The sequence below is a fragment of the Passer domesticus genome, chromosome Z (genome assembly GCF_036417665.1).
Source record: "Passer domesticus isolate bPasDom1 chromosome Z, bPasDom1.hap1, whole genome shotgun sequence".
Taxonomy (NCBI): domain Eukaryota; kingdom Metazoa; phylum Chordata; class Aves; order Passeriformes; family Passeridae; genus Passer; species Passer domesticus.
The window spans coordinates 69,372,207-69,399,908 of record NC_087512.1 but is presented as its reverse complement, the minus strand read 5'-3'; the positions used below and the strand labels follow the sequence as shown (position 1 = coordinate 69,399,908).

General features: G+C 41.8%; 1 protein-coding gene and 1 long non-coding RNA gene across 9 annotated transcripts in view; one reads left to right on the top strand and one right to left on the bottom strand.

Moving 5' to 3' along the window:
- PALM2AKAP2 (PALM2 and AKAP2 fusion) overlaps positions 1-27,702 on the bottom strand; it is a 266,499-nt gene that overhangs the window by 160,686 nt on the left and 78,111 nt on the right. The gene's annotated exons all lie outside the window — the stretch shown is intronic.
- LOC135290844 (uncharacterized) overlaps positions 1-27,702 on the top strand; it is a 55,188-nt gene that overhangs the window by 25,936 nt on the left and 1,550 nt on the right. The window contains exon 3 of one of the 2 annotated variants that reach the window (XR_010353650.1): positions 6,459-6,580. This is a non-coding gene — a long non-coding RNA (uncharacterized LOC135290844). Of the gene's footprint in view, positions 1-6,458; positions 11,521-27,702 lie in introns of those variants that run through there. The other variant, XR_010353649.1, reaches the window with a different exon arrangement.

The window sequence follows — 27,702 nt, the reverse complement described above, 5'->3', positions numbered from 1 at the left end:
AGGCCTTCTGCAAAAGTTAACTGGCAAAAATGTTCCGTTTCATGGGCCTCTCATTCCCATTTCTTTTAGGGGCAGCAGAGTACCTGTTAGCTTACCCAGGTTCAGAACAACCTTGGAAAATGAACTTACAAAGGCAAAGGGTGCCCCTGAAAGACATGTATTTTAAACCAACATAACTGGATCCTAATCCAGCACTTCAGCCCTTGACAAACTTCCTATTACCTGTATCAACTGCCAATTACCAGCAACCTGTCTGTAAGCCAGAATGCCTATGAAACTGGAGCCCAAATCTACATGCCACAGCTGTGAACGGCACCCTTTGTCTGCTGGAGGGGAGGGGGAAAATCACTGAATAATCTTCAGTTTGTTTTCCACATTGGCTTAGTTTTCTTAGCAAACGGTAGCAGCTGTTGCTGAAGCCAGTAGGACCATTTGTGGATGTCACTCTGTATCAATGCACAGCCAGTGCTGATGGCAAAAAAACCTTCTTGATTTCATGTCTGTTGCAGGATGAAATGGGATTTCAGAGTTGAGTAATTCAATGCCTCTTAGTTTAGTTTTACTGCAGTGCTCATCCTTTTTTGAACAGCTCACTTGCAAAGAAGAAAGCTGGCAGAGCACATCTTATGATTTTGAACAGGCTGTTGTTTACAGAGTACAACTGAAATTCAAGAGCTGCAGACTTAATTAACATCTTTGAAAAGGCAAAACCTCCATGACTTGAAAAACTGGGAATCCCTCATTGCCAACCAGTGCTTGGATATGAGATTCAGGCATGATGCTGAATGACTCTGGTAGTCCACATCAATTTTGCTGAACACACAAGAAGGGAAACAATTCCCTCCACCTGGAAAAAGCTGTATCCCAGTACCACCTAAGGAACTTGAGAAGTAAAACTCCACAATTCACTTTGCTATCTGAAGTAAATGTGTATACACACATACACAGAGAAAACAGTATAATATTCTGCATCTGCCTAGTGTAGGATGAGGTTAATCCATGCTAGACAAACCAAGGCCACCAAGTCAAGCATTAGCCACAGGACTTCTTGAGCTGAGCAGGATGAGGTGGAAAACACAACAACCATTACTTTGATTTAACTACTACAATGTTGCCTGTTCTGGATGTAGATGACTTAATGTAATGCAAATTTTTTGACCTGGAATTGAAGAAGTTACACAGTTGAGCCCCTTTCCTTGCCAAATCAACAATGTTTACATATTAACTTTTGCCTGTCAGGTTTGCCTGATACAGCATTCAATCTTTCAAGTATGGGAACCTTCAGCACTCTGGTGTGACTCTTCCTCTAACTGAAACTACTTTTTCATGAGCTGCTTTTTCTCTTCTTAAAATGTTACCTCAGCCTAGTATGATTTCCTCATATCACTGTAACACATAACTTTTTGCCCTTGTGGCACTTACAGCCAACACTTGTTTTTGGACTTTTACCAGTGTATGTCTTTCTAAGCCCAGTTCTTTCTGTATGCTTCAAATGGGAGATGTCTCCAGCCTGGGTGAGATTGCAACCTTAAAAACTTCCCACTGACTCAGGAGATGGCAGATCACTGACTGGAAATCAGTGACTCACTATGCCTTGGATGCTTACCCTTAAAGCAGAGGAGTGCATGGCTTGACCCTCTTTGGGAATGGAGGGAGAAAAAAGTTTTTTAAAAAGACCTGTTCTGAGCCCAGTCCAGTGGCTGATGATCAAAGAGTGAAAGAGCAGAGTCTACTTATTTTCTCTGTGTGCTTAGAACAGTGTTTGGATCAGGAAGCTCCTGTTTGTGCTCCTGACCAGGCTCCAGACAGAACCTGGCAGATCTGACCAAGTCCCTGATCAGTCAAGTAAACACCCTGATACCTTAACCTGCCCTGGCAGCATCTGGCTCCTGAATAATCAAGCCTCTGGACCACTTGTATTTAAAACAAATGGCACAAATGCTCCGGTTTCTTGGCCCAGCCAGGTAAAATGAAAATCGGTATTTAGGCTCTTCCTGACAGATCTGTTTTTTTTTCTCTCCTCTTTACCATTATTCCAATTTTCTTCTTTCCTCCCAGATCCAGGCCTCCTGCCTCTGGAACTACACAGGCCAGTGTCCAAAATATTAAGGCAAATGAAGTAAGAGCCACAACTGATATAAAATGCTTGGCCTGCATAGAACTAGACATGCAGATCTTCATGTCTAGACAGACAGGTTGTCACATCAGAAAACAGACAGGACTTACACTGCCAGTACAGAGGTGCATCATCTGTTGCACCTCTGTTGCACTTAATTGTTTGGTACTCACTGGGATGGCAGGAGAAAGGCAAGGGAGACAAAATAACCATTTGAGAGAGGATACATGCTGTACTTTGCAATGGAAAGTTGAAGGTACAACAAATCAGGAAAGACACTGAATCCTGCAGAAACCTGCTTGCTTTCCCATGGCTTTAAGTAAAATTGGCAGGATGAGCACGAGGACAGATGTCCTAGGATGTCTGAGAACACACAAGAGTGCAAGGGACTACCATACCAGTGTGGCTTTTGGTCATAAAATTTTCTTGTGTTGCAAGATGTGGTCCAGGTGAAGGAGGGTTGCAAGTGCAATTTTCCCCAGCACAGAATCCCTGTACATAGCAGCATGCACCCAGAAACTTAAAAAGCAACACAGGTGTGGCCAGCCCTGTGAAAAAACAGCTTGTTGGCTTGTAGAAGCTATGCACATGAAATTAGTTTAGGTTTAGCAACAGATGCCAGCAGTTCAGCTGTACAGTGGGTTGTGTTACTTATATCTTGGGAGAGATCCAAGAAATAGAGGGAGAGCAATTGGGGGATGATGGCTGAGTACTCATTCTTCTATTGTGCACCAGTGCTAGCTGCTGCAGTTACCCAAGGCTAGTGCAGATGTACAACCAAAATGGATTCATGACCTTATGCAGTACCCACACTACAAGCTGCCAAGGAAGGAGGATGTTTTTCTGCAAATCCTGTACATACTGATATACTGGAGATGCACAGAAAGTTACCTAGAAGCATTTACAGGAAGGGCAGGAGGTCTGGAAAATCTCCATCAGCTTTTTAAGTGGAGGGAAATTAAACAAAAAAACAAGACTTAAAGTATTTTCTCTGAAGATATTTCAGCCTCTCATGGGAATATTCCTGAGGGAATATGCCTTTTGTCTCTGATTTACAGTGTCACATGAGAAATGAGCTGCTAAGACTCATGTGGTGCTCAGGGCAGAACACGAGCATGGCAAAGATGCCCTGCAGAAAATGAGCTGGGGGTGCTGGTCCACCATCCATCTGAACCCACCTGGTCAACAGCCATCTGAATATGAGCCAATAGTGTGCCCAGATAGCCTGGATTTTTAATGGCAACCTGGCCAGCAGACGCAGGCCCAGGGCCCAGGGCAGTGGCTCCCCCTCTCCTTGGCACCGATGAAGCCACACCTCAAGGTCTGTGTTGAGTTTTGAGGCCTTCACTCCAAGAAAGACATCGAGTTGCTGGAGCATGTCCAGAGAAGGGCAACCAAGCCAGAGAAGACTCTAGAAGAGGCTCAGGGGAGCTCTCACTGCTCTATACAATCACCTGAAGGGATGTTAGAGTGGAGATCAGTCTCTTCCCCCAGGTAACAAGTGACAAGACAAGAAGAAATGTCCTCATATTATGCCAGAGGATGTTTAGATAGGATATTAGGGAAAAATTTCTTCACTGAAAGGGCTGTCAAGCATTGGAGCAGGTTGACCAAGGAGTGGTACATGCTCTGCTCCTGGAAGTGTTCAGAAGACATGTAGATATGGTGCTTAGGGACACCTTTCTGAAGGGGCTACAGCAGAAATGCCATAAAATTCTGCAAGCTCAGAGTGTAGGTAGTGCTGCATTGAAAAGCAAAACACATGGGAGACTGGTTTTAAAGGAAATGTTGTTTGCTAGGGCTGGAGATGGTATGTTGTCTTCTGTCTGGACCTCAGGTCTCTGCAGCTTTTTCCTCAACTATCGATTTTATCTGCCTGTGAGACCTGGGGAGGTGCTCTCTGTGCTCCCATCTGTTCTTTGCAGGGAGCTGACGAGGGTCATGCACAGCAAGTCTTGTAGAGTTGTGCTCTCAGCCAGCCATGGGCTGCTGCAGTGAAGGGCAGGGGCAAAGGGCATAGTACAAGAGTTGTGCCTGGCAGAACTCAAGAGCACACCTAGAGCGAAAGACAACTTTTTCCTGGTACAGGCTCCTTCCCTTTCTGCCTCCCCTTCTTTTTCTCTCCCTTCCCCTCCTTCTTTTCTTCCTTAAATTCCTGCAGAGGTTATTTTCACTCAAACTTCTGCTGTGTCTTTTTTTCTGTTTAGACAGAGCACTGTCTCCATCCAAAGTCAGTGTCAGCATTTTCTCTATTGCTGGGAACCAGGACTACCAGAGAATTCCCATTTTGGGCTATTTGGAATCCCTCCCTGCCCCCACCATGTTTATCATTTAGCAGTATAGAAGCACACACAAGTGAGTCTTTCATATGGCAATGAAAAGATGTTGCCATTATTAACTAGAAAAGCAAGGTTGTCAAAAACAGCAATCATGGGCCATAGCTATCTATTTGTATACTTGCTGTAGTCTCCAGCAAATAATTTTGTCTCCATTCCACCATCTTGATCCAATACATTTTGCCAATATGACAGAGCCCAGTTGTACTTCAGTCCATGCTTATCCCTAGTAGATGCCTTAGCTGGTATTATTAATTATATTCACTGTGAGATTTCCATGATTTTGGTTTGACTTGACTCATATTTACTGCTAAAAACTGCATGGACTTTGTAATAGGCTTCTGGTGCAAACAAGGGATTATCAAGTTACTTCCTGTTGTAGTGGCTTAAAATGGCTGTTTCAAGGAAAATGATGCTTAGAAGCTCGTTGGTGCAAAAAGCATTGCCCAGCATGCAGCATTCTGACCTAAGGTACACCATGTGATTGACTGAATTTAGTCTGAGAACAGTACTTAAAATGAAAATGAACCCCAGAAAATTAATGAAAACCCAATCAAAGTTTTATAATGGTGGGATTTTTCTACTCTCCTGTGCCTATTAAAGCACAACTACCGTAAAAAGCTGCAACTGACAGGAATCCCATCTGCCTCCCTTCGACATTTTTGAACATAATTCTCCTTGCCTTTTGTGCTGTGCTTTAGTCACGACTGCCTGAACCTGTAAATGCCCTCAGCAGTCCTTGACAAAGGAACTAGATGGTATGTGCAGCTGACAGTCAGTATGCGTCAGGCACTGAACTTTATTAGGTCCCTTTAAAAATTCCCCATATTACATGACTCTCAAAAATACACAGATCCATCCCCCTGCACTGCTTGCCAATAGGGACAGAAAAAGAGCAGCAGGAAGGGGAACACCCAGTAGGAGCCGTAACTTGTTTTGTTTGTTTCTTGATACAAACAATTTATTGGATCTGAGCTTTGCAAATCTGTCCTCTGCTGTCATTCACTTACAGGAACTCACAGTTCATTTTTCCAGGGTGAAAGCTGATGCGAGGCAAGGAACATGCCCCATGGGAATGGATGGACTTTACACTGGGAGCAATGAGAGATGCATCAAGCTGCTGCCACCCTGAGCATGATGACTGCAGTGTCCTGATCCTGCTTTCTCCATCTGATCTACCTTAGGGCTTTTAGTTTTGCTTGTTTATTAATCAGTGCTGGGGAACAAACATCCCCATATCCCAGAAAGCCACTGGAACAAACACAGCTTCACTGGGGAGAGGTTTTGCCCTGATGGGGTAGCTCCAAGGTTATCCAAAGTGCTCCTGCTGAGGCAAATCAAGCCAATCAGGAAGCCCCCAGAAACTTGGGCTGTGTTTGGTTTGTTGTTTCCACCCTTAGACATTTCCTGCTATTGTTCTTGTCATTTTCTTTGAGTGCTCACTGGGCTGGTGGGTGGTGCTGCTACTACCGGCAGGGGAGGCCTCCGGTCCTCTTGGGCACATGGAGAGCTGTGTGCCATTCCTTTCACAGACTCACAGCACTAATTTCTGGCATACAAGTTCAGGGAAGGTGGACCTGTGGCACTAACTCCATTTCAATGAGCAAAGCACAGTTCCTTTTCCCACTGGCTCTTCTCAGCTGGGCAAGAATGAAATCATACCATAAAATGATGAATGAATTCCAGCTCAAGACATTGCTTACCACCCCTGGAGGAGGAGAAGGTGGGTGAATAGGTGAAAGCAGCAAGTCCACAGCATCCTGGGATCCATATAGAGAGCTGTGGAAATACTGACTATACACTAAACCTGAATGGCTCTAGCTTCAGCTCTGTCACGCAGAGCCTGGCTTTCACTTTCCAAGGGTACAGGATTTCATCTGCAATGATCTAATGCCACCACACCACTAGAGGACCAGAAGGGCTATAATTCTCCAGGCCTTCCACACACAATGCCTGTATATAATTTTTTAACTCTCTGAAGTTCATGATTAATTTTTTTGTTTCAGATGTCTCTCACAAGTATCTACCTGCAGCATGAAGGACCTGGATGCTGCACTCCTTTGGGCACTGTTTCAGTCTTAACTGAAAATCACAGCTTACCAGTTCCTAGACCAACCCAATTGCTCAGGTAATCACAAGCACATCTTTGGATTTCATGTACAGTCCAAGACAGCTTTCTGTGCTGTGGACAGATTGTAAAACTGAGTTTGGTCTTGGACAGCATCTACAAATCTGCAGAGACATCCCTGGAAGTGTGATGTTATTGCTGAACTGTAGTGGTGAATACAGCCAGCTACAAAGCTGTGTGAATGAAGAAATGAGTGGGAATAATTGCTTTGGTATTACTTGAGGCTACCTTTTCCAGCCCTTTGCTCCACATTACCTAACAGCCAGACCTGAGTCATTGCCATCTGAACCATCACAGTGCTGGAGCTCAAATAAAATAAAAAGGGAGATAATGTTTAATAATATGACAATGCTTTTCTAGTCCCCCTTGCTGGCTCATGAAAACTTGGAATGAAGTACAGTTTTAACAGTGGAATGCTGAAAAGTTTGCCTTGACTTTGTGCTGCATGTTTGTGGTAGGAGTCAGCTGATGAGTTCCTGCCTGCGTGGGTCGCAGAGGGGTGAAATTCTTGACCCTGGACTTCCCAAGAGCTTCAGAGTCAGGATAACACAGACATCTCGGCTGATTTGGTTTAGTGGCACAAAAAGCAGTCAGTAGAGTATCTGTAGAATGGGATGGGTTTTAAAAGGGTTATAAATCTTTCTTTCTAAGAGAACTAAAACTGTGCTAGGGTCCGTGTTTTGATGGCTGACCTCAAGCTGATCATAGCAGGGAGATGGCACAGGATTTCCTTTCTAAGGGTAAATACCAAAGAGGAGAACCTCAAAGCACTAGCAGTGTGGTAACCCCCTACCTCCTATTAAATTACATTGCAGCTGGTTCATTATCCTTTCTGCAGTGAGCTGAAGAAAGCCAAGTACAGCCTGATGGGCTCCTGGCTGTGATCCCAGGGCTAGCTGGTCATGAGAAGCTAGTACACTTCTTGGTTTCAGTGAATCCCCGGGCTATGATGAACCTCCCACACACAGGTCTCCTTGACTGTGAAAACCATCTCTATGCCTGGTATAATGGTATTGAGGGATGGGCTAGCAAGGGGAGATGGTCCATGTCACATCTCTGGAAATTTCTGCTATGTAACTTGAGAAAAGAGGCTAAAATTTGTCAGGGATTTCCTAAAGTCTAAGTAATCTAATTTTGTCTGGTTTTGAGTCTTGCAGTCTTCCTAATGCTCAGGGATCCTGAACAGGAGAAAACCTCTACTGAGTTTTGTCAAAACCACGAACATTCTTGGTCTTACGAGTACAATTGAACCCCTTGTCTCTTTGCTGTGCCTACTATGCTTTTTATGTTGGTATTTGAGCAAGGCACTCAAATAAAGTAAGTTCTTGTAAGAATGGGTAATAATAAATATGAGACCATTGTAAAAATCTGCTTTACAGCGCTGACAGATCATTTTAATTTGCTTTGTCTAAAACATGAGATGAAGGGCAAAGACTTCACAGATGTCCATAGTGTTGGGAAGGCTGGGGCCCATTTCCCAGTTTATTTCATATAGGCAAGTGTGCACACATTCAGGACATGGGAAGTTAAGAAATTACTGGCCAGTTGCAAGTTGCAGAAGATATCTGTAGGTGCCATCTGAGATGTACAAAAACAGCTTAAAAGTGGTAAAGGTGCTCTTGAAAATGGAATGCAGGTACTTTTGAACGCTTGTCTCCTGTGATATTCCATGCCAATTAGTTACGAACATTTTTCCAGCTTTATTGTTTGAAGGTTCTTCATCTGTGAACATTTATAGTTGAAGCAATCAGGCAGCAGATGAAAGGGCAGTACTCAAAGCTTTGAATTTAAACAAGAGAGATAAACAGGTATCAAACTGTAGGTAGGTATGTAGTTCCAGTGCTTTGAGCAGATGAACACCTGGATGTAAGCCAGTGTTGAAGTGTATCTCTAACTCAAAACTCAAAGAGTAATCACATTAATGTGACAGCTCAAAATTAGGAAAATTGCCCCAGTGCTTTGGAATGGACAGACTGAAAATAAAATCAAACTAAAGAGGCCTTATTTGAAATATGGCATAAAAACTGAGAAAAACAACAATATTCTGGGTGCTGGAATGCCATCGACTGTGTTATGTCTACCACCAGACAAGGGCAGTCGGAAGTGCAGGCTGTCAAGATGACTGGACAAAGGGCTGGCTGGTTAGTCACTAGGTGCCAGATGGACACCACCAACTGTCTAAATGATTTCTCCCTCATTTGTAATTGGCCTCAGTTGTGGCTGAGCTCCCTGGCTGTGCCTGCAGTTCTCAGGTCTTCCGTTGGCAGCCGCCTTGGCATACACCCTGCAGGCAGTGTGCAAGCTCCTGTCAGTATGACAATCCCTGAAGGAACTGTGGGTTTTCTGTCATGCCCTCCTCTAACAAATTTTGCCTCATTTGTGGTGTGGAACATCCATGTCACCATTTCATTCCACCCTCCTTTACTATTTTTTTTTCCTGCCTGCTTCTCATTTTCATGTCAGCTATTGCAATCAGTTACAAAGAGACGTTTTCTGATATTGGTACAGGACTGCTGACATTTTCCACCTCATGCTATTTTAAGACTGGCAATTAGGACTGTGTAAAGATGTCACTTTGTACCCAAAGCAGCTGTGCCTTTAAGCATCTCTGGCTTCTCCCTTGTGATCCAAATCCACACCGAGTGGTCTTGTGGCCTTCTGGCTACAGAGCTGTTCTGGTCTCTGCTCATCACCCCACTGTCTGCCTCCTGCTATGTGTCTGGGACTTATAGCATTTATGTGCTTCTGTCTTCTTCACTGACATGTCTTTGGGAAGTACCAAAGTCTTGAGGCCAAGAAGTCCTTCAAGACAATTGCTGGGAAACAAGCAAATGACTTTTCATGCTGAGTTCAAAAAGTTCTGCATGTATTGTTTTGTAAAAGACTCAAATCCTAGTCTACAAGGTGAAACTGGAGCTGCCGGATTCAGTCTACTTTTGGATGGCTTGACATTTGAACTTAAAGTGACAGGAGAATGTACTTGCCCTCATGTAGGTGGTTGCTCCAAAGAGTTCAGAGGTGTTGCAGAGCATGGCTACTGCCCAGCCATGAAGCACAAGCACAGCTCTCACTATCATTCTGTCTATTACTGTCTCAGGTGGATGTCATTGAGACAGAAAGTAGAAACTGTCTTCACAGGTACCAGACTGACTGCCTTGCCACTCTTTTCTTGGTACTACAGTCTGCTGGGAAAGAAAGCAGAGGGGTCCTACTGTTTTTGGACAGGTCAATACAATTGCAAACATCAAAATGTCTGACATTAAGTAGAAAAAAGATGCAGGACAAAGGATGAGAATGGTTTTTGCTAACAGCACACCAGCAAAAGGTGGGAAGAGGTATGTTCAGTTTATCATGTCTGTGCACATGATGTAGGTAGTCATGGATAGCTAATTTTCACCCAAAAATAAGTCTAGCAGTTGGATCTTGTTCAGCCAACCTCTCAGCCAAGAACCAGCAAATGAATATGGTCACTAAATTTCCCAGTGAAAGTGGCTGAAGCTGTGTTTTACCCCACATTTGCAGAGGGCTGCTGGTGGGCCATAGTCCATTGTCATGGCTCATCTAGGTGATGCAATCTGCTGATCTGACTGTGGGTTTGAGCCCTTCTTTTTTTTCTGTTTCCAATTCCCACCTTTGAAATCAGTACTGTAGTAAATATCTGCTTGATAGTAGAGCTCTCAAAAACCGTGGTCAGGGAGACCAAGAGAATACTGCAAACAAATGCAACTTTTTCTTACAGGTTGCTAAATATCCAATGCCTTTTGCACACCTATTTATCTTTTCTCATTTCCCCTTACCCCTCCCTCATGCTCTTCCCACAACAAGATTCTGTGGAGTCACACATCACCATGTAGGAAATGCTTGTTTAGCAGAGTTTTTTTCCCTAATATGTATAATACAACAAACTGTCAGACAGACATGCTAAATATACATCCATGGACTCAGGGAACACTGCAGAAAGGCAGCAAATGCTGAAGTTAATGCTTGTGTTCCTGCACCACCTTGTACTATTGTGGTATATTCTTATTATGAAGGTCACATACTAGCTTTCTTTTCTGCTTCCCATTCCTGCTGCATGCTGTGTGGCTTGCTTTGATAATTGGAAATTGCTGCACAAACTGACTGCCACGTCCCAGGAGACAGAAGAAGCTCTATCACAGCAGCAAAGGATGAAAAAGAGGAATCCAGGTCCAGATAGTAAAGAAAAAGAAGGGAAAATAATAATTAAAATGTCTCTATTGCTGCATGCATAAACAGAATTTACAAAAGGGGACTGCTGGAGGAAGAGCTTCTCTGCAGAGTATGAGGCCATCTAGCGAGCTGAGGCATTGTAACAGCTCAGCTTTTTCCATGGCATTTTGTCCTGCTTGTCCCCAACAGAACACTTCACATGCCAGCTGTGAGCCAGGTATGCACACGGATACTTCAACAATATTCCTCACTGCAAGGTGAAAGGAGAAAAACCCCTGCAGAAGAGGAGAAAGTGACAACAGAAAGAATGTGGCAGATGTCAGGGAGCTTGGCATGTGGGTTTTTATAAGAAGCTGGAAATCCAGTTACACTGGCAGTGGAAGGACTATGTGGTGTGCAACTTTTCACTGAATACTGTCCTCAGCTGCATAGTTGGGGATGACAAGGGGAACTACTCAGCCAGAGGGCACTGCAGCAACTGGGGTGCTGAGAAAACCTTGCCAGGAGCCCTGAGATATAGGGTGCTCACTATTATGGGATGTCTTCCCTGACAAAAAAACTACTGAGAATCAAGGAAATGGGACAGTGATGTGCTAAAATAATTTCAAGTTCTCAGAGAACTGATGCTTGTATTTTATAGGATATTGGACTGGCAGTCCTGGAAGGAAAATTGCTGCAATGCAAAGCGTCATACCTACCAAGTCCTGTCATGGTGCTTTGCCTCCAAGCAGACCAGACTGGTTGCTTGGGGATGAACACATGAACAGCTGCACTGCCCACGCACTCCTCTGCATCCCACATGAGGCTGCCAGGTTCTGAGAACAACAATAAATATCTGGGATTTTTGATAGCTTTTTGTGGCTGCTCAGAGAGCCCTTGAACATACCTGAACCCACGTCTGACTCCAAAACCCACAACCATTGCCACACTGTCCTGGTACAAATATTGATTGCTCAATCCAGGGTGCAGGGCTGGAGAATGTGAGCACAAGACAGTATTTCAACATTTCAGGTGCTAGCATGTGATTCCTGCCTCTTCAGCGGCGTTTTCCAACTTTCAGCATAGGCACAAGTGGTTATAGCAAGTTTGTCCTGTTGCATTAGAAGTACCTCAGAAAAATGGAAGGAAAAGACTGCAAGATCCTCACCTAGTAAACATCAGTTTAATCTCATGAAATGTTCGGAGCCGGGTAAGCACATGGTCCACCAGTTCTGTCTTCAGCTGACTGAATATATTCACTTTCTCATCTCGTGAAAAATTTAAATTGTTTGACCTGCTCTCCTTCCTCAGTGGAGAACTACACATGTTCACCAGTCTGTCTCTGGAAGAGCTATACATCTGGAGCTTGGTAATTGTAATAATGACAAATTGTTCCACATTTTCTTGAATTGTCACTGAAGCCTTGATCTGCAAATTTTAGGACACCAAATTAGTTTTAACTATGAAATTATTAGTCCCAGCAAATAAGCATGTACAGCTGGAAGCCTTTGCTACTTCAATAAGTTTGTATGTATCTACATAGGCTATAGAGAGGAGAAATAAAATATAATTAGCTTTATAGCAGTGTCAGTAAATACAGTAGCACCACTGATAGTAACAGACCCCAAGCTTTGTAAGGACTTCATGCCTTGTCACGGTCCCCCTGTACATGCCCCCTTTGCCTTCTGCACACGTCTGTATGGTGTAGCTGTGATCTACAGACAGCAGTGCCAAGCATTTTGTTCTGCGGAGGAAATACGTGTGAAGCCACTGTAGTCATTCCATGCAGAGGAACAGGGGCTTGATGCCAAAGCTGAAGCCTGGAAAGAAAGATGCTGTGTACTGTGAGTGGGAGGATGTGGTGGGATGATGACACAGGCAATGAGCAGGTTCACAATGGTCAGATAAAGACCTAGAGCTGGATAAAACAGCTCTAGGAGCAGCAAGGACAGCAAAGAATGAGACTCAAAAGAAGCATGGCCAGCAGGTCAAGGCAGGTGGTTGCTCCTCTGCACCTGAGTGCCACATCCAGCTCTGTGGGCTTCAACTTCAGAAGGATGTGTACCTGCTGGAGCAATCCCAGTGGAGTGCCACGGAAATCATCAGTGGGGTGGACCATCAGTCCTATGAGGAAGAGCTAAGACAGCTATGGCTGTTCAGCCTGGAAAAGAAAAGGCTGCTGGTAGACCTTGCCTTCTAGCTCCTAAGGGATGTTTGTCAGAAAGATGGGGACAGACTTTTTTCAAAGTTGGGCTCATATCCATAGGACAGGGGCCAAACTAGAAGAGGGTAGATTTAATATGGATACAAGGAAGAATTTTTTGTTATGGTGTGGATAGAGAGAAACTGGAATAGATTTCCAAGAGAATCTGTGGATGCCTCGTCATTCTAAGTGTTCAAAGTCAGGCTGGATGGAGCTCTGAGCAATCTGACCTAAGGTGAAGATGTCATTGCTTATTGCAGGGGGGTTTGGACTGGAAGATTTCAAAAGTCCCTTTCAACCCAAATTATTCTGTGCTTCCATGATTCTATGTAACATATTCAATACATATATGGCAGAACTGACATGGATTTACAGATCCACGAAGAAAGACCAAGGTATAAAGGCTGTTAGAAAAAAAAATAACATCTGTTCCAAGTGGACCCCAAATTGAGGAGAAGTAAACCCGCAATGTCTATATCACATTCCCCCTGGAAAAGAGAAGAAACCCTCACAATCAGCATAATATTTACCTTGATGAAGAGTTTTAGATGCTTGGCATGTATTTTAACTATGGCTGTGATGGATCCAGAGAGGTGGAAGAGTAACTCTAAGAACAGAGAAAAGGGCAGGTGCTAGGATACATAACAGTTGTAGCTATTACTCTGCAGACTTTTTATGTAATACTGTTCCTTTTTCTCCTCCTATAATATTTTGACTGATATTAAAAACAAGTCAGTAATTAGATTGGTAAGATTTGGTTACCTTAACAACAAAGTATTGGCTTTGCACAAAAAGTCTGCTTATTTTTCATCCTAACAATTAATGGAGCACAACTTCATCACATTGTAGATGAAAGATGGATGCCTAGCTATTTCCCAGCTCAGTGCTTTGTGCACTACACCGTCTGTTCTGTGGTCTTTTTGTTTGATTTGTTTTGCTTTTTGGGTTTTTGTTTTCATTTTCTTTTTTTTTTAAATTTTCTTTGATCAGATGGACTTTGGGTAGTACATTTGGAAGAATATTTTCAAGGACTAATTTCTCCACAGCTAATTTAAGGAGAGAAATAATTTTCTAGGCCCCAGATTTTTTAAAAATTCCCAAATGCTGTAACAATACAACAGCATGTGTGAGTTTAATGTCACTGAATGTGGCAGCACACATTATTTCAGCCTAGAGGAGAAAGACCAAACCAACCTGCACACTGTGTTGCTGTGTCTAGGTCTAAACCAGATGCAGGCAAGTGCCAGTGGGTAAGGGAGGAGGAAACTAGTGGGCATTGCATAAAAAAAATTGAATGCTTTTCAGGAGAGAGTCAAAATACAGCTTTTTAGCTATAGTTCATTTTAAAAACACTTGTTTTATTTAATAGATTCTATTCTTTTAAAATAATGGTTTCCTGCACTTTCACTTCCAAAATTCCAAATTCACTTCCACACTTCCACAATGTTCTAGAAAAGCAAGGTATTTTGAAACTGCAAAGTTAAGTGTTAAAATATAACATCTCAGAGCCTGAAAAATCCTTATTTTTCTATCCATTGAATTCAGCACATGATTTTGCTGTACCATTTTTCATATTATGGAAAACAATAGCTTGGCTTGAATTAAAGTTCTCATTTCCTGCTCCTTACAGTGTCCTCAGTCTAGGGAGCATATTATACAGATGTGAAACTTTCAGGTGTGTCAACTCATATAAAAAGTCTATGTCACTCGTTAAAGTCACATCATACTGATATTTCAAAAACCTAAGGCAACATGTGGAAGCACCAAAAATTTCTTGTGGAGGTTTTCCTCACGTAGAAATTCACTGTTATATCCTTGTTATTATGGTAGCATTGTTACATGAAAGCAACTTTCTAGTACTCCATGCTGTATTAAAACATGTCTAGTATATAAAAGAATGTATCTTTTGTAACATTGCCACTCTTTGGGCTATTTCAGTGAAGGATGGATATATTTTGTTTCAAGATTAAAGACTGGAAACTATGATATAACAGTAGTAATATTTGCATGTAAATAAAATCCAGATTATTTTCTCCAAATTATTTTCTTCTTCTTTGACTTCTTTATTTTTTTCACTCAGAAGGTTTTATTGCTTAAAATCTTCCAGGCAATCTGTCAATTCCTTAAGCAGAAAAAAGTTTTCTGCTTCTTTAGGAGTCTGAATGCCCACAATTCCTGAATATAATTGTCTGGGATACTGTTATCATAATACATGACACTAACACCCAATAAATGGACACACACGGAGATAAAAACTTGGTGGTAGATTTTAGGAATACAGACCTCTCTGGTATTGTTACTATAATTTAAAGAAAATTATTTTTTTATTCCAGATACAGATGTCTTCTTAATACTTCTCTTGCTGTTATTTATTGTAAGATTAATAAATGCAAGCCACCTTGCTATCACACCGGAAAAAAGGATGCATAAAATGTGATATTTGGGGCTGTATATTTGCACTATTCAACAAATAACCTTTAATATGTATCCATCCAAAGCTTTTTCCTGCAGTCCATGCATACATCAGGTTTCCTGTCAAAGAAGACATTTTCCTTTAAAATATGGCAAAAAGAGAAAGTCCATGGTTTCACTTTCCTTTGGTTACATCCCCTCAGCTTCCTCCCCTGAAGCACCTCTTTGTGGATACTTTGGAAATATGAAAATATAAATTACTTGATAAACTAATGTCATCTTCTGTAATCTTAGTGAAATGCCAGCTGCCTTTTTGTTTCACCAAACTGAAGAGAAGACACTAAGTCCTCACTTTGTGGTGCAGGTGGATGTGCATGACAAGGTCAGTAGAGCTTTCTTTACCATCCAGCTGGCAGATCATCCTTATGACTTCTGCAAGTTACAAAACTAAAACATTTCCACTGAGTGTGGCATCAGAACAACTTCACCTGGGATGACTTCCCACATGATGCCATGGAAAATACATTGAAAATGGCAATTTTTGCATCTGTTGTACTTCCAGTTCTCACTTACTTCTCCTTGGTTTAAAAACAACTAGACTGATCATACATTGGTATCCTATGGCAAAAAGGAAGCTATAATAGCTCCCATCAAAGCTAATCACACAGTCTAAAATATGACAATGACCCTTCCAGCTATAAATTTTACAGTAGGGAAGAAGCTGTTCCAGATGTGGAGCTAGCCTATGAGCTGGCAATCAGGGCCTTCTGGGAGTTAACTCTCCCGTGGTCACAGTCATCTAGGAGACAGCCCTGGGCTGTGAGGGACAAGAGCACTGGATATGATGCACAGCAGGCAGAAAGCTCGTGTTAAGACAGAGACATTAAAAAGAAAGTTACAGCAGTGATGTGAAACCCTAGCTTGCTGCAGGGCTGATGCATTGTGGGGTCATGGTGATTCCCCAGCAGACAGAAGGAAATGTTTATGAATGAGAATTTTAAAGGGATACATCAAATATAACACATTTCTAGTGGTCTGCCAAAAAGAGCTCTGCTGAACACACTTCAGTGCAATGTTTGTTGGTATTCTGGTCCCTGATTTCCACCAGACTTTTATCTTGAGCATAATTACACTATTTTTAAAGGAGGATGTGATTCTGCATAGCATAAGGAAATACCGTAATACAGTCAGTTTTAGTTGTGGACTACTCATATTGTCTTGGCTCATTAAAAACATTTTCAATTAAGGAATGCATTTCAAATATGTTTCAGCCTGGCAGAAATCTGTGCTGAAGTTGCCTCTTAACCTGGGGCCATGAGCAGCGCTCCACGCTGGTGCGGTTTCTGCCGGCTGCCAGGCAGTGGGGAGTGTCAGCAGGGCACTGCACTCTCCCTCAGGGAGGGAGCAGAAGTGTTTTTTGGTGAGTCTGGATGCTCAGCACATCACTGCAGCCTTTCCCACGCCACACTGACCAGTAGCTGACCTGTGTGTCCCACATTCAAAAATAGATACAATATACAGCCTGTTTCCAGTTCTGGCTAAAGAAGAGAGGGATGTAAAAGTAATTTTTTGTGGTAAAATTGAGCTTTCCCAGGGATAATTCCTAATGGCTATAAACAAATGTACACTCTCTGGGATGGGATCTTGACATTATTTCATGAAAACTCGGTCATTAAGCCTCCATATTTTAGTTAGCTATTTCTATTTTGGACAGTTCAGTGTCTTGTGTTAAAAAAAAAAAAAAAAGAAAAAAAAAAAAGAAAGCCAACCTAAAAAAATCATGCAAAAACCAAATACTTTGACCTTATTATTACATTTTCATTGGGAAGCAGTCAGGCTGATGCTGGCCCCTTCCACGTGTCCTCAGAAGGGGCTGTAGTAAGAAACCTGGTATTTCATACAAGAAATGCTCTAGGACTTTGTTATTCTCAACTTAAAAGGAGCAGGGATGGAGAATGATGCATTTAGATAGAAAACCATTATGCAGAAATAAACAATGACATGTAAGAGGGAGTCAGGCAGTGGTACTCATAGGAAAGGCGACCTGACAACACTTAGGACGGGAGCCTCTAGACAAGGCCCACACCACCCCAGCACAGTAAATGCCCAATGCCATTCCTGGTTTGCCTGCTGGCTTGCAGAGTGTGGGACACAACCTTGAAAATCAGCACCTCCTCTTTTCCTGTCTGGGACACTACATTCTCACACTGCTTCACCTCACGGTTAACATGAAACACGGCAGGAGAGCTATTCTATGTTCCGCTTTTGAGACAGGACAGAACAGGAAGCAGAAGTCATTGCTGAAGACCAATCCAACGAAGATGACTTCTCTAGAGAAACAAAGTCTTGCCATGCTTGAGTGGCTGCTGAGTGATCCTCTGTGTTTCTGGAGACCACAGCACTGTCACAACTCCTAGCTGGGAAGGGAAAACGTGTTTGGGAACTGGAAGGCAGCTTAGTGAGAGGATGCATAAGGGCAAGAAGGAACAGGAGCAGAGAAGGCATTTTCATGTCTCCATGTGCAACTGCTGATTGATGGCATCATCACAGCTACACTATTGCTAAAAGGAGAGATAACAGACCAGCTAAGAAGCACTGTGGTCCCTGGCAACAGCGACAGCAGGGAGAGGGCAGGACTCCCCTCCTGGCCTCAGTATTGATGTCTCCTGGGTCCCTTTCCACGAGGTGGCTGTGCTTTCTGTACCAATGAAGGGCCCCAGGGCATGATCACCTGGTGCTGCACGTGTAGAGGATGGGAACAGCAGGATGCTGCAGCAGGGCAGCACAAGCAGGGTGAAGGAAGGGAACCACAGGTTCCCTGTGACAAGATTAGTGATATCTTATAGATTAGGAAGGTAGCTTAATCAGTTCCCTGTTGCCTTGGATGTTTAATATGCTGTATCAAGAGCAGAGATTGTAAGATGCTTTTGGCAATTCTTAGCAGAAATCTGGAAGATATGAAACAAAGAGATATAAAAAACCACCAAAGGGAAGTACAATACTCTTAAGACCCATTTGTATTGAGCAACTGCTGTGGCAGAAAATTTATATGTTTGATTCTCCTTGTAGATACAATGTGGTAAATAGCTGTTAAGCAATTATGAAGCATTTATATGCAGTATTGAGCAGTTGTTTTGTTTCCCCCTTGGAATGACTTTTTATTTCTTTGATGATAGATTATTTTTCTGTCTTTGCTTAGAAGTATGTACCATTTTGACATTTGTGGGGGTTAAGGGAGAATTGAAAATTATGGCATATGGTTGATGATTTCCCTGAGAAGTATTACCCCTTTGGAGAACACTGACTTAATTAAATGTAAAATATTTACAGGAATTTATCTATTCCATGATAATCTGACAGGAAATTATCTCAATATTTTGTTTTCATGAAGCAGAAACATTTGCTATTTACATTACCATTTAACAGATAAAAACAGATAAAAGCGTTACAGTGTCAGTGTTGAGAATGTTTTAATCTTATCAAAATAAATATTTCGAGGAGGTCAGGCAAATAATATTAATTCCTCTCTTTCATAATATTTTTGATAAACATATTTTTTTCTCTGTCTTTGAGGCAGTGCTGAAATTTCAAAGTCTCAGAATTCTGACTATGATAGAAATTTCTAGTTATGAGCCATCCAAGTAATCACTTTATGCTACAGTTTCTTTTATAGCTTCAGTTTCTCATAATCCTGTTCTCTAGGTTGTGCAGAATCTAAAATTTATGCCTTCTGTTCCACTTCACATATGTCTATTCTGACTTTAATGACAAAGCATGAAAATCCAGAGTCTATTTCAGACTAGTGAAACAATATTAAATTATTTGAAGAGCAAAACTAAAACTCTGAATTCAAACCAGAAGATATATTTATGCCTTCAAAAAAGAACTCTGAAACAAGTGACTCTAACACAGGAATATTTTGCCAGCTAGTGAGAAGAGGGGGAGTAGAAAGAAAACTCTATCACGATTTCAAGCAGTTGTACCGGGAGCTGGATGGCTGCTTTGCAATGGTAGTCCATCCAGTTCTGTGCCTGGCATTAGCTGTTTCTAGATATTTCATGGAAACAGACCAAAAAATCAGAGTTGACTTGCATATAGGAAAGTTTCTTCCTTATCTAAGATGCAAGAAGCTGGCTTTGTTATACACTGCAAGAGCCAACAGCCTGTCCCAAGCTAGTCTGTGAATCTCTGGGGACTCTACATGGTATTTTCCAAAATACACCACTGTAGGTGTTTAACAGTGCAACAAGATGACTGTTCATAATGTAAAAAATTTGGGGTTCCCCATACTCACATTTTTAATTTCTTGGTTTGGGTTTCACAATCTGTCATTTGCTCTAGTGAAAAGCAGTTTCTGATCTCACTTCTCTGTTTCATTTCCATATATACTTAGTACTTCCCTTCTCCAAAAGAATTGCAGAAACATAAAATAACGTAGCCCTCCCTCTTACATCAAGTATCTCAACAAACTGGTCAAACTTCATCCTAAAACTGTCCAGGAGCAGAGGTCCCCTGCAGCAATTGACAATCTACTCCAGTGCTTTAACATGCTCATTTTTGAAAAAGGTCTGCAGGAGAAATACTTGATTATTGTCTTAAAGGTCTGCCCTTCTGGCATTTTAATCCTATTTCTCTTGTGTTTGAAATTTATTTCCCTTATCTTTATAGCTATTTTCAAACTAGTTGAAGACATTATTACATCCCTGTTCAACTTTCTTTTCCCAAATTAGTTTTCTTCTGTGTGGATCTTTGTTTTCAGAAAGAGGGAGATAAGTCTCTGACTGGCTGGAAGCAAGTGCTGAACCCCAGTGGCCCAGGGGAAGGGGTCCAGGAAGGTCCTTGATTGCAGGCTGTGTTGGCTGAACTAACATTGCTCCTGCTGATTGTATCTGACCTCATCTCACAGACCTGAAATGATGGGCCCTCCACGGCCTCTCCAGTGCTTCACTATCCTTATTGCTGGAAGGATTTCTCTAATGAATTTCCATTGCCAGTACTTAATTTCGGTCGTTGTTGTCCCTTCTACCATGAACACAAAGAACCTGTTATTCCTTTCCATTGCAGTGGCTGATGAAGTTTTTGAAGACCTACCCTCTGCATTAGGCTGAGCACTCTCTCCTTGCAGACCATATCCCCCAACCACTTCCCTCTTCTCCTCTTGGTTTTCTGGTGGTCGGAACTGTACTTTCAGTGCAATTGCACTTTCAACTGCACATTAATCCAAGTGAGGCCTTGCTAACGATCAGGAGAGTATTCTTTTATGTTTCATTACCTACATACCAAAATGTCTTTACAGCCCAAAATCCTTGATTCATGTCCAGCTTCTTATTCATCCTTGTTCCCACATGCTTTTGAGAGAATCGGGCTGACAGCCACAGTTGGCTGTCTGCACACTTGGCTATGTCTGCTCAAAGGCAAAATTTTGCAAATTTTCCTTCAATTGCATTTTAGGATCATCTCTGATTTGCAATTGCCATACTGTTCTTCACCATGTGCCCCCACGTTTGATGCTGTCCTCAAGTGTAATAAATAGATCATCTACTCATAAACCTTCTCATCACCTACAGTATTATGAGAAGATGAAATCATCTAAGAACCAGCAGAGAATCCATCAAAACTTTTCCCTTCAATTTTGATGGAACAGTTTCTTACCAGTATTGTCTCTGTCTTAGACAAGTTTTGTCCAAATCATATTTCTACCCACTGAATTATAAAAGTATCAAAGATCCCTTACTATTAAGGTAAATGGCATCCTCAGCTGACATGGTCTGCTAGGTGCCTGTCAAGGAAGCTGAGTACCTTGGCAGGCCTTATTTCATAAATTCAACTTGTTTATGAATCACTGTGTACTCTCCCAGACATCCACATGTACTCCTCTAAGGAATGCAATTAGGTTGGTATCCCTTAACTCCTCTTTTCTCTGCCCCCTTCGTAAAGTTAAGCATGGCATTTGCTTGTCTGATTAACATCTCCTTCCAAGATCTCAAAGGGACAGGACTCTGAGATGGTTTCAGCCAGATATCCAGTTTGGAAATGCATCTCACCATGCTCAGATAATCTGAAACCAGTCCAATTTGCCTCAGTATTCAACTTGTTTTTCCTGATTCTGTTCCAGATATGTACCTGGTGCAACTGCACTTCTTGCCCAGTTCCAGCATACCTTTTCAGTGAAGACTGAAGAACAAAACAAGACTCTTAGTGTCATCTACCATCTCTCCTCTCTGTGAAATAAGAGATGAGCATTTTCCTTTGCTTTCTCCCTACCAGTAACACTACTACAAAATAATTTCCTGTTATGGTACACATCACATTATGCCTCTGCCTTTTTGGCTTTTGTCCTCACCTGCTTTTGCAACTCTTTCAAGTTATGCTTAGCAATCTGAACTGATTTCCATTTTCTGTGACCTTTTATCTTTGCTTAATGCCAGGGAAAAGCCAGTGATTTAGTACAGTGAGTCTGGTTCTATGCCTCCTATCTTTTCCCTGGCCAGTTTGTGTTGTTATGGTTATTCACTCTGTGTAATTCCGCTAGCCATCAAAGCTTTCAGTTATGAAATCTTGAGTTTATTGAAATCTGCCCACCCCAAATCCATTATTTTTAATTTACTTTTCTGCCGGGGACGGCTGTCAGTTGTCTCTGCCCCAGCACGGGAAAAGGTGGTTCTGGGCAGGCCATGCTTTGAAGAAGGAGTCTGGACTCTTGCTTTTCGGTCTTCAGTTGAGTTTATTGTTCCTTATCTACAAAGTTTTTCTGTCTGTCCAGCCGAGGTCTGATCAGCAAGACAGCCAAGGGCACTCTCTCCCGCCCACAGGGCAGTTGTCTCTTTTATAGTAAAAACTATGTATTAGATATTTACCTTCAATTTCCAATACTTTTCACCCTTGTTGGCAAGTGCACTTTCACTATGAACCAATCCACACATGCCAACATCATCCTGAACATGGATGCCAAGGAGAAGAAAGAAGAAGGACAGGGCACGCCCAAATTCCTCCATCTTAGAACCCCTGACCCCCATGTACAGAATTTCAAACCCCCCTGTACAACATACAAAACCCCCCGCTACAGTGCTCTAAAATTTTTTCCTTCACCCTGTGATTCCTACTACTATGCTACTTAAACTTTTGTGGCCTGTAATTCTTCATATAAGGTTGGCAATTTGCTCCATGAATTAAGATTGAATTTCCAGGTGTCTTTGGCTTCCTGCCAGGGTCTCCGAGCCCCTGCCAGGGCTTTGAGACATCCAGGACATCCAGAGAGATGTCCTGGGTTCCGACACTTTTCCATTTGTAAGTCACAGACTTTGTAATTTCATAATAATCCTAGTCCCTAACCTTTATATTTTGTGTGGTCTCACCATGGACTAACCACTCTGCAGAAGTTTCCCATTCTGAACATTTATCTGGAAGAGCTTTAATGCTCCAAAGATTTGCTTCCCTGTGCAGGGTGAGGTTAACGTGATTAGCATTCATTTTAAAATCAGCACAGTTTTTAAATTACTTGCTCTTCTTGTGTTTCTTCTGCAGAATTTTCAGGGGATGCTACTAGTTAAATGAATCTGAGAGTGGTGATTGAGTCTTAGAATTTTTCCAGTATCATTAGGGCAACCTAGATGCTCTTGGTTAGGAGAAAATTGATATGCAAAAGTTATTCTTCCCTCAGTCAAATCACAGCTTCTTTTTAGATAAGCAAACAGTGAAGCTACAAGAATGATAATCAATGTGGGACACAAAGAACAAAGATTATCCCTCTCTTCTGCAAGTTTACCCTCCCACTTAATTAAAAAATCATCTTCCTAAGAGGATAATGAGGAAAAAGAGAGAAGCGGGGAGCAGAAGTAGTGAGAATCAGAGGAGAACCTGTATTGAAACACAGGTTCTGTATAATTCTGACATTTGACACAGTATAATTTTGACATTTCCTAATTCAGTCTGGAATTAAATAATAATACCATCATGCTATAATGTATTGTTTCTCAGTTAGTAGGATTGACCTGTGTTGTCCAACCCTCTCCAGCCGTGGTTACACAGGCTGAGCAATGCTTGAGGACCATCAAGGTCCCTGCTCAGTGAGCATGGATGGCACAGCTGACAGGGGTCCATGATACCACTGAGTACAGCTCCTGTGTGTGGGTTTGCAAATCTTCCCATTTGCAACCCCTGGGACGAAAAGAGGCAAAGAAACCAGGGATAAAGCCTGGAAAAGTTTCTGGTACTCCCCAGCTCCCTCTGTGCTGCAGTGGCAAGAGCATTCCTGTCGCTGCCCTAGAGGTAGTGAGCACCACTGAGGAGTGCAGAGGAAAAGGAGGGTTTCATCATGGAGACATGTCACATTGCTGTCAAGAGTCAAAAGGAATTTGGTGACAAAAGAGGAGAGCAGGAACACAAATGTTGCCTATAAGTCTGGCTGCCTGCCTTGAAGGCTGTCTGTAAGGCAGGTCACTTTACTGCAGAAAATGGTTGCTTCCCAGAAACATTTTGCCACGTTGAAGAAGTTACTAAACTCTTAAGAATAAAGAAATTAAATGAAACTAGAGGCTTGGCAGGAGGAAAAGATAGATATGAACAGTATTTAAGAGAAAGAAAGCTGTGGGAGCTGTCAAACTCCAGCAACTTTAATAGCCATGACAGCTTTAAATCCTTACTAGTCATCCTACCAAAAAAGTCCATTTAACTGGCTCCTCTTCCTTTCATTTGTTCTAGCTGATGGGGGAGAAGAGGCATAATTAATATTTTATCACCAAATGAATAACTGGTGCATGGTCCTTAGGCTAATATTTCTCACAAACAATATATGCTGTATGAAACAAGAAGTTCAGCTAACCAGTAGAGAGGAGCTGCTTTATTAAAAAAAAATATTATTTTAACAGAACAGCAACGACAGATGCTGGAGAAGATTTGAAAATTTTGAAGATGATGCTTTATCACTTCACCTTGATTCTCCTTGGGAAGCTATCTGCTCTGCTTGCCAGGGTTCCCCAGTTCTTTGTTAAAGTTTTCATCCAGCAAAAACCAGTCTCCTGTTCTCCAGGAAAAGCTGGAGAAAATGGATTTTGCAAACCCCTCATTATGCACACCCTCTCAGAATACTCTCACAAACACATGATTCAGCCTCCCTGGGGCAAATAGACACATTAACACATTTTGTACACTCTGGGCTATTTCCCAGACAGCATTCCTCCCATGGTAGACACAAAACACTACTATTTGTTTGGAAGACACTTTCCTGTGAAGGAAAGAAAATTCTTCAAAGAATTACATAAGATGGGACCATTTTCAAAATACATGTGGTTCAGATGAAAAAAAAATCATTCTTTCATACATATTCAGCACTACAAATTGTTCTCAGTACATAGAATAGAATGAACTTTTCACCAGTAAAATCGTAAAGAAGAAAAACCAAGATGTTCCATGTCCTGTTTTAGTGTCTAGTTACTATCTAGAAAAGCTTCAATTACAAAAAAAAAATCAGATTAATCCAACGTAGATTTGTATTATGGTTAATTTGTCCCAAATATCTAGGGGCAAAATCAGTGTATTACAGCTACAACACCTTCTGAGAATCTTTCTATATAATTTTTGTGCTAACAAAAAAAGCCACATATTTCATTTTTGAATGAAAAATTTCAGATATCGATAGTATATGTCACTTCCATGATTGTTTTTTGAATGAAGGTTATTCATATTCAGAGAAAGGAATTTGAAATCCTACTTACAACCCATTTTCAGCTTTGTTCATGCACAGTACTTTCAGATGTCTATATATTTTTCAAAGCAGCAAGCAGTACAGTCAGAGATCACTAAACACAATCTACCTCTTCTCTAACCAAACACATGCTATCAGTATTTCTTTCCCTTATTGCACTGAATCTTTTTCTGCTCAGCAGCAGGTAAAGCAAAGACTAATGAGGAAGGAATCACCTTTCAGAAATGCTGGGTCATTGCATCAGGTTTTTCAAATGTCTTCTCTTTTGGGAGATGAGGTGGCTCAGCGGGGGCCGCTAAGATGGAAAAATATCAACGTATTACTCATCTTATTCAAGATGCCAGTATGATGCAGTCTGTACTGATGCAGTAAGTGGTAAGACAAGCCACCTAATGAAGCTGGGAAATTATTAAATACCAGTACTCTTAACAAGAAAATCGACATTTTCAGAATAGGTAATTTTGCAACTTTGCCCTACAGACATTTCATATGACAGAATAAGCACTGGAAATAAGGAAGGAATATCAGACCCTGCTTTGCTTGAGTCATGTTTCACAGCTGTTGTTGATCTGGTAATCTTCCAAAAGAAAAGCTGTATTTTCTTGTTTGCAACTGAGGCAAGTCAAGGACAGCGGCACTGAAGTAAGCAAATTTGTGATTTAGCTGTGCAAACCCAACAGCACTCCAGTGCCACATAAAGCCAACCCGGTGCTCAAGGGAATTCTAGTGGTGTTTGGTGGAGGGCCTGACAAAGCACAGCTCCACCAAGGAGCCACCTGTAAGAGTTATCCTGCCATAAAATGTCTTCATTCGTCACACACCTCATTTAAGCAGGAGTTTTCACTTCCCAAGAACCACAGTGCATTCTCCTGGTCTCCATTGGCATTCAAGAGGGAGCAATTGTGGATGTTCCATTCTTTCTTCTTTGAAATGCCTGAAGAGTGGAATGAGTACCTACAAAACACAGTGGAATAGCAGCCTCCCAAAATAATGTGCAGCAACTTATACTGTGGGCAAGAAAGCTGTTTGGTCCTGGGATCCACAGTAGCCTTGGATCCTGTAAGCCAGGACATCAGGATGTGGCTCTCATGTGTTCTGCTAATTTTTTGCAGGTTATCAAAGCATTTGTTAGTATTACATTCCCATTCTGTAGAGAGGAAAAAAGTTGAGGCATGGATGAAGAGTTTACATGGTGGGCATTGGTCTGATTTGGTCATATTTTGTGTTCAGGCACTGTAAATTTTAAATAAAAGCATTTAACAAACCAGTGTAACAGAGCATCTCTCTGCTACACCTGAGGTTTTGTATTGCCTTAGCTGGTATCATTCTGATGGCACCAATCCTTGACAATTGAAGGTCTCTAGGTAGAAGCAACGTAATACAAACATTTAGGAAAAAAATAGCTGGTAAGAAGAAAACAAGTTCACAAAACTTGTTTATGCAAAGAAATAACTGAAATAACTGAAACTGAAATCTGTTTTCAGTTCATTCTTCCAGGGAATCTACACAGTTTTCAGCATCTGCTGTCCAGACCAAGCTGGACTCTTTACCTGACCTTGGATGCTACACACACACACGAAAGAATCTCCCCAATAGCCCTAACAGGTCTAGGAAAATAGGATGATTTTTCTGTGACACAGCACACTATAATTAATGATTTGCATTTGTAATGCTGGTTTTAAGTAGCAAAGAGCAGAGAATGACATGGGGGTTTTGAATGTAGGGTGGTTGCTCCTGAAATTACTTGTCTAAAAGATGATAAAGGGAGAGTTGACCACTGCTGCCTGCCTGGAAGATTACAAAACATTGCCCATAGCCCTAAACCTGAGCTTTCAATGACCATATGTGTAACATAACAAGTTACATCTGATGTGGTGGTTACTTCCAGCCTTCAGCAGGCAAGAAATTTTAGATTGTGCCTAAGTGAAAGTACAGTAATTTCACAAGCAGAAAACAGAGCTGAGGATCATCATGTTCTTGGCATGGTGACATCCTGCAGTTCTCCACAGCTCTCTCACCCAAAAGGTGATACCAATGGGGTAAGGGCTTAAAGGGATGAGGTGTTTCCCTTGCATGTTCTGGGACACAAACAAGGTTCACATGTAAATCCCGTGGTATCTTCACTCCCTGCTGCAACTTTTCCTAAAGTCAAAATGATGTTATTTTGCCTTTTATTTATTTTCTCAGCTGAAAATCCTATGGCATCAAAACTGGACTGCCAGTTTAACAAATATGAACCACTTCCCCTCATCAGAAATGATGTCTTATCTCTGGGCGTACCTTCTGACAGTGAGTTGGGCTGTTCTTGCAGGACCAAATGGTACAACCCCGTACAACCCCTCTGGAATGACATTTGGAGGGTGAACTGACTACTCTGATTTCCCCACCTGGATGCTGCAAGCAAAATGAGATTTACATGCCCCGTTCTGCTGGTGTTACATTCTCACTTTGCAGCAGCTGATGCCTGGAATGCATTTCTAAATTTACGAACCTTTTGCCTGTCTGGGCTTATCTCAGCTGTGCCAAATCACGAAGCCCAGAGGTCATCAGACAAGTCAGAAAACCCTTAGCCTTTTGCTGTAAGTTAGTAGTATTTAATATTGCCCTTCTTTTGGAACTAAGATCTTTGTCTTC